Source organism: Cavia porcellus, unplaced genomic scaffold (assembly GCF_034190915.1).
Source record: "Cavia porcellus strain 051 isolate PalLab524CR breed Dunkin Hartley unplaced genomic scaffold, mCavPor4.1 scaffold_3, whole genome shotgun sequence".
NCBI lineage: Eukaryota > Metazoa > Chordata > Mammalia > Rodentia > Caviidae > Cavia > Cavia porcellus.
Genome location: NW_026947486.1, coordinates 82,507,766 through 82,516,335, shown reverse-complemented (window position 1 = coordinate 82,516,335; position 8,570 = coordinate 82,507,766).

Below are 8,570 nucleotides of genomic sequence, written 5' to 3'. Positions count from 1 at the left end.
TTCTAAGATCTCTTGCTTGTGTCTGTTACAAGCCACATGTCTGCGGTCCTTCGCAGAAAGCACATTGGTCATCACAAACAAGGCTTTGCTCTGGGACTCTGCATGGGGGAGGGGTGACGAGCATCCCTTCTACAAGAAATCTGGAGAAAGTGGAGGCAGGGAATAAAGAAGAGAGAACCCGGCAATCATTTCTTTCCACGCATGAGCTTTGAGCTAGACACCTCCAACACCACCTGGAGAAACTTCCCAGGGCAAGTTCGACTGGACACCTAACCCAGGCAGTGCGTGGCAGCTGCTGGCCTTTCCTGAGCCCCTCTGCACATTCTCAGCCACCCCAGGCCTTGCCCAGATTTAACAGCAGCTTGAGCCTGATAGGGAATCCGCTAACTTGGAGTTTTGTTTTGCTCCTGATAACCTCTGAATGCAGCCTCCCGAGTTATGTCACAGGCGAGGTCTGTTTCTCAGGCAGAACACCCTAATCCTGGTCATCTGGCAGCATTCACTGCCGCCTCAGTCACACTCCCTCAGTTTTGCCTCAGAAGCAGTCATTCTTGCTGCCTCTGTGGGGGTCGTTTCGCTCTGGTTTTGTTTTTGGTTTTTTGGTGTTTTGGCTTGGGGGGGCTTCTTCTTGTTGTTGTTGTTATTTTGCTTTTGGCTTTTTTTCATTTTGTTTTTCTCCTGTGAGTCGAGGGCTGCAGCCCAGGGCTTCACCCATATGAGGCAAGCATTTTGCCACTGAGCCACATCCCAGCCTGCCACCTTTTTTCACGCTCACTGTGCTGCCACTTCCCAAGCATGCAGAACTAACTGAGGATCGACCTGGCTACTGCAAGCACATGTGATAAAAGTGACAAATAAGTGCCTGCAATCCAGTGAGAAGTGGGTGGTGTGAAGTGTGGAGGATGAGAGCGAGTGGCAGGATGGAGTGGAGGATTGAAAGCACTGACCTTGATGCTGAGGAGGTAACAAATGAAGAGGGCAACAAATTACTATTTCCAGCAATGTTATCATTCAAAATGAAGAAATGAAGGCCTTTCAAGACAAACAAAAACTAAAGAAAACCTGAACAATAAGCCCGCACTGGGCTGGGATTTAGCACAGTGGCATGAGCACCTGCCTGGCAAGCGTGAGGTCCTGAGTTCGATTCCTAGCACCAAAAGAAAAAAAAAACCCATCACTAAAGAGTATACTTAAGGTAATTCTACAAAAAGAAGAGTACAAAAGCTAATAAGAATTAGCAAAGGGGCTGGGGATTTAGCTCAGCGGCATAAGCGCCTGCCTTCCAAGCAGGCAGTCGTGAGTTCAATCCCTGGTACCGACAAAAAAAAAAAAAAAAAAAAAAGACAAAAAAAAAAGAATTAGCAAAAATCAAACACTAGAAAAACAAACTAATACACAAATTTGTATAGAAAGTGTCAATATGCATAGCTATAATTCTCCAATTAAAAGACATAGACTAGAAACCAGATTAAAAACAACACCCAATTCCTTTCTACTTTCAAGAAACACAATTCATTAGCAAAGATATACACAGACTAAAAATAAGAGAATGGAAAACAATATGTAAAGTGAACAGAACCTGAATGCAATCTGGAATAGGTATTCGTATCTGACAAAGCAGACTTCAAGACAAAAATAGGTAAGATTCAGAATGTCACTCCACATTAGTAGATACAACAATCCACGGAGTGAGTATAACAATTGTAAATATGTATTTACAAATCATTGTTGCACCTAATTTTATAAAGCAAACAAGCCTTGACATAAGGAGACACATAGTTCACCACACAATAATAGTGGGTGACTTTAATACTCCACTCTTGTTGATAGATAGGTCATACGGACCAAAAACATCAACAAAGAAACATCAGAGTGAACTACACCATAGCACAAATGGACTTAACGGGTGAGAAAGGAGGAGCAAGGAAGGAGATGTACCCTCCCAGGTCACACCCACAATAATCGGCCTCTTCTGACCACATCTAACCTTCTAATCACTGGTCAGCTATATACTCTCATGATTCAATCGCATTCCCAAAGCCCTGTCTCTAAATACATTTTGCTTCTGTAGGATCTAAATACATGATGCTACTGTACTGGATCTAAAGCATACCCAAAAACGTCTACAAGTATATGAAAATACAACAATTCACTTTCAAATGATCAATGGATTATTAAAGAAATGAAAGATGAAGTTAAAATATTTCAAATAGGGGCTGGGGATTTAGCTCAGCGGCATAAAGCGCCTGCCTTGCAAGCAGGCAGTTGTGAGTTCGATCCCTGGTGCCGATAAAAAGGAAAAAGACAAAAAATATTTCAAATAAAAATATAAACAATGCATATCAAAATCCCTGACATATAGCAAAGGTAGATCTAAGAAAGAAGTTTAGCTAGGGATTTAGTTCAGTGACAAAAGCTCCTGGCTGGCAAGCGCAAAATGAGTTCAATCCTGGGTACCAAAAAACAAAAGTTTACAGCTATTGTTACCTACATGCAAAAAGCAAATAAATAAGAGAATTCAAAATAAATTACCCAGTGATGCATCGTAAAGTCTTGAAAAAACAACAAAAAAAGAAACGAAACAAAAATTAATAAAGACCAGAGGTGAAATTTATGTGAGACTAAAAAATACACAGCATCAATAAAACAAAGAGTTGATTCTTTGAGAAATAAAGAAAATTGAAAACTCCTGGATCCACCTAATCAAAAGAAAAGGAAAGCTCATATTAATGCATTGAGATGAAAAAAGAGGATGTTAAAACAGAACACTAAAATCCAAGAGGTTATTATGGACTATTTTTGAAAACCTATGTTCTAATAAATTGGAGAATCTAGAAGAAACAGATAAAGTTCTAGATACCTTTATCCTACCAAAACTGAGCCAAGAAGATACAGAAAAACCTGAAGAGGACAGTAACAAACAATGAAATTGAAGCAGTAATAAAAAGTCTCCCAACAAAGAAAAGCGTAGGACCACATGGATTCACTGTTGAATTTTACCAGACCTTTACAGAGGAACTAACACAAATGCTCCTCAAACTGTTCCATGAAATGGAAAATGAAGCAATGCCTCCGAACTAATTATTCGAGTCCAAATTCAGCTTAATATCAAAACTGTACAGGAGCACTACAAAAAGAAGACAACAGGACATTCTTCTTGATAAGTATAGATGCAAAAATCCTTCATAAAATACTCACAAATTGAAATCAACACACATTAAAATTCATAGACCATAATAGAGTCATTTTCATTACAGGATTGGTTCAATGTACATAAATCAATCAATGTAATACATCACATAAATAGAACCAAGGATAAAAATCACATTATCATCACGATGCACGGAGAAAAAAAATCAACATCTTCTCATGATAAAAATCCCTGGAGATCTAGAAACATGCAAAGTACCAAAGGTGGGTCAGGAAGATGTAAAACTGCAGAATAACACAATTTCTATTAATGAAATTGAAAATGTAATTAAGTCCTTACCTAAAAGAAGAGCCCAGGCCCAGATGGATTCACTGTGGAATTCTACAAGAAATACAAAGAAGATTTAATGCCGACACTCCTCAACTCTTCAACGAAATCGAAAGGGAAGCAGTTCTTCATAAGTCATTCCTGGAAGCAAATATTACTCTAGTACCAAAACCTGAGAAAGACCCAACTAAAAGTGAGAACTATAGACCAATCTCCCTAATGAACACAGATGCAAAAATCCTCAATAAAATATTGGCAAACAGGATGCAGCAAATCATCAAGAAGATTATACACCACGACCAAGTGAGATTCATCCCAGGCATGCAGGCAGGGATGGTTCAACATGCATAAATCAGTAAATGTAATGCACCACACCAATAAAGCTGTCATGGTTTTTGCCTTCGATCCAGGCAACTGACCCCTACAGCCAAGAGAGAGAAAAGCCTGGCTACTGCTCCAGCTAGCAGCAAACCTTGGTGGCATCCACAAGGTGCTGATTTTAGGTGCAAGGAAAATGCACAAATTCTGAGGGTAAGACGGCTTCCACCTCGATTGCAAAGGGCCTGGCTGGCCATGCAGTGTGCCCCTGAGAGGGCAATTTGTGAAGATGTAAGGGTGAAGCCAAAGGTGCAGTGCAGACCCCAGAAGTTTGGAAAAGCCAGGAATGTGGATGATCCAAGGGAAGCTGCAAAGAGCAAGCAAAGAGGATTTAAGAGAAAAGCTGTTGGGAGTTGAAATCGCCTGACGTTCCAGGTGGCATCACCCAAGCTCCAAAGGAGCTTGCAAGCTTCAGATGCTGAGCATGGAACTCTAGGGCATAATGTTCCCCCTGCTGGATGTAGGACTTGCTTTGTTTCCAATCCTTGATACTCCCCTGCTTGTAACTTTTGGAATAGTAATATATATCTCGTGCCTTTGCATTTCAGAAATGTCTAACCCTGTTTCATTTGTACAGGGGCTAACGGTTAAGAGTTTGCCATAGATCTTGGAGGAGACTTGGGACTTGAACTATTCAGCAATGTTGAAACTGTTAGAACTTTGGCAACTCTTGGAGGTGGACTACACATCTTTTTTATAAAGATGTACATGAATCATGGGGGCCAGGGGGCAAATGTCATGGTTTATGTCTGTGGCTCCCAGGCCTCATGAGTGTGTATTGTGCATTTGTGATGGTTCATTGTCTAGTGCTTGGATTGATGGTGTCAGTGCTACACCCACATAGGGGTAGAGCCAGGACGTAATGTAATGGCAGGAAGAAGGTGTGTCTTGCTCTTTGCTGGTTCCTGCTTGCTGTTTGCAGCTGCCATGAACTGCGGCCCAGCCATGCCCTCCCTACCTTGGAGCCAACTGAGTGTGGACTGAAACCTCCAAAAACTGTAAGAAATAAATCTTTCCTTTCCCAACTTGGGCTTAGGTATTTTGTCTCAGCAACGAGTAAAAAGTAACTAAGACAAAAGACAAAAGAAGAATAACATGATCATTTCTATAGATGCAGAAAAAGCTTTTGATAAGGTCCAACATTCATTCATGATAGGAACCTTACAGAAAATTGGAATATATGGTCTTTACCTCAATATGATAAAGGCCATCTATGACAAAACAACAGCCAGCATCATATTAAATGGCCAAAAACTGAAGGCCTTTTCCTTAAAATCAGGCATAAGACAAGGATGTCCTTTATCACTGCTCCTATTCAATTCCAGTACTGGAAATACCAACCAGACGAATTAGACAACAGAGAGAAATAAAAGGGGTAAAGATAGAAAAAGAGGAAGTTAAATTATCATTATTTGCAGATGACATGATACTCTATATAGAAGACCCCCAAAACTCCATTGAAAGACTCCTAGATACAATAAATAAATTCAACAATGTAGCTGGATGAAAAATCAATACTCAAAAATCAATAGCATTTCTATACACTACCAACAAAATCACAGAGAGAGAAATAAGAGGAGCCACACCCTTCCCACTAGCATCCAAAAAAATGAAATACTTAGGAATTAATCTCATGAAAGAAGTAAAAGATCTATGCAGGGAAAATTATAATGCCCTGAAAAAGAAATTGAAGATGACCTCAGAAAATGGAAAGACATCCCTTGCTTATGGATAGGAAGAATAAATATTGTGAAAATGGCCATTCTTCCAAAACTATTATACAGATTCAATGCAATCCCAATGAAAATACCATCAACATACCTCAGAGATCTAGAGAAATCACTCCTAAAATTCATCTGTAACCAGAAGAGACCTAGAATAACAAAGACAGTTCAAAGCAGCAAAGTAAAGCAGGAGGCATCACAATCCCTGACTTAAAGTTATATTACAAAGCTACTGAAATAAAATCAACATGGCACTGGAACAAAAACAGATCTAAAGATCAATGGAATACATTAGAAGACACAACCACAACTACCAACACACTCAACCACCTTATCTTTTTTTTGTCTTTTTTCCTTTTTTTTTTATCGGTAGCAGGGATTGAACTCATGACTGCCTGCTTGCAAGGCAGGCGCTTATGCTGCTGAGCTAAATCCCCAGCCCCTAAACCACCTTACCTTTGATAAAGGGACCAAACATGTTCACTGGAAGAATGACAGTCTCTTTAATAAATCACCCTGGAAAAACTGGCTCTCCATATGCTGAAAACTAAAGCTAGACCCATGCCTATCATCATATACTAAACTAAAATCTAAATGGATCAAAGATCTGAATATTAAAACAGAAACACTAAATCTATTGGAAGACAAAGTAGAAAAAATCTTGAAGACATAAGGGTAGGTAGAGAATGCATGAACAGGAATCAAATCACATGGGAAATACTTCCCTGAATCAATAACTGGGACCATGTCTTATTAAAGAGTTTCTGCATGTTGAAAGAAATCTCCTGCATAATGAAAAGAAAACCCACAAACTGGGAAAAAAATCTTAGTGAGTTTGTCCCTCCAACCAAGGACTTCTGTCTAGAACATTTAAAGAATTAAAAAAATCAGAACCCCAAAATTCAAGGATCAAGACATAAATGGGCATCTGAGATGAATATACAGTTCTCAGATGAAGAAATACAAATGACGAATAAATACATGAAAAAATGTTCATCATCAGTAATCATTAGAGAAATGCAAATTAAAACCACACTGAGATTTCATCTCACTCCAGAAAGAATGGCCAGGATCAAGAAAACTACCAACAACAAATGCTGGAGTGGTTGTGGGGGAAAAGGAACTCTTCTGCACTGTTGATAGGAGTGTAGACTGGTGCAACCACTGTGGAGATCAGTCTGGAGATTCCTTAAAAAGCTGGGATTTCAAGTCCCACTTGACCCAGCTATTCCACATCTAGGCATATTCCCAGAAAAACTGAAAACATCATACCACAGTGATATACATGCACCCATGTTTATAGCAGCACAATTTGTAATAGCCAGATCTTGGTAACAACCTAAGTGTCCATCAACTGAGGAATGGATAAAAAAGTTGTGGTATTTTTATACAATGGAGTACTACTCAGCTATAAAAAATGATAACATTGAGATATTTATAAATAAATGGGTGCAACTTGAGATGATATTCATAAGCAAAATAAAACTCACATGTATAAATAATGTAGTCTCCCTAGTGTAAGAAATAGTAAGAGTACATAAGAGTTTATGATAATCATGATTCCCTATTACATTGCTTTGAAGCCTTATAATGTTTTCATTCATTAGTTGGAATGGTTTTAATCTGTTTTGTTTGATTTTATTATCTGTGATGGTATGAACAGCTATTTTGAAGAAAACAAGTCATTATAATAAGACAGTGCTGATTTAATATCATGTTGCTCTGAAGTCCTACCATGCTTCTGATCTTCTGTTTCCTTTGGTTCTATCATGTTGTATCTTCATCAGTTCTATTATGTGTGATAGTATAAACAAATTTTCTATGGAAAATGAGATAACATAGTAGACATTGTTCGTTTTCTGTTATTTGGTTCTGAATGCCATGTAATACTTTCATTCTCTTTAATGGTTTTATACTATCTCATTACATTTGATACTATTAAATATGAAATTACGCTCAACTATTTCAAAGAAAGAGACATTGTGGTAGTTACTGTTAATTATGTGTTGTCTTCTGGTGAAATACTGTGTTGCTTACATTTTTAATCTGCTTTGTTATGTCCTGTTTTGTCTTAATCTCTTTAAAATTAAAAAAAGCCCTGGAAAATCTAGAGATTGAATGATCATGCATCAATATAGTAAAGGTCGTGTACAACAAAATCCACAGCCAACATTAGTCTGAATGAGAAAAAAACTAAAATTATTCCTCTAAAATCAGGAATGAGGCAAGTATCTAATCTCATCACTTCTATCCGAATATAAGTATTTGAAATTTTAATAGGAGCAGTTTGTTAGGAGAAAGAAACAAAAGTTTTAAGATTAAAAAAATAAAAGAAGGCAAATTATCTTTGTTTGCAAAATGCTATGCTCCTATACTTAAAAGAACCTAAAGGCTCTATCAGAAAATTTGGAGCTAATAAATAAATTCAGTAAAATAACAGGATATAAAATGTCATTTAAAAATCAATAGGTTTTTTATACACCAATGATGGACTGGCTGATCAAGAAATCAGGAAATCAATTCTACTCACAGTAGCTTCAAAAAAATACAGTACCCAGTGATCCATCTAGCCAAGGAGGTGAAGAAATTCTACAGTGAAAATTACAGAACACTGAAGAAAGAAATTGAAGAAGCCACTAGAAGACTGACAGACTCTGGTGTTCATGAATAGGAAGGATTAATATTGTTAATATGGCCTTATTATTAAAAGCAAATCTAAAGATTCAATGTAGTCTTCATCAATGTGCTAATAACATTCTTCACAGGTCTAGAAAAAAATCCAAAAGAAAAAATATACTAAAATTCATATTGAACCACAAAAGAACAAAATAGCTAAAACACTTTTAAGGAAAAATTTAAGGCTAGAGACATTACAATATTCAATTTGAAATTATACTGCAAAACCTTAGTAACAAAAACAGAATGGTACTGACAGAAAAATAGACGCGTATACCAGTGGAACAGAATAAAGGACACAGAAACAAATCGTA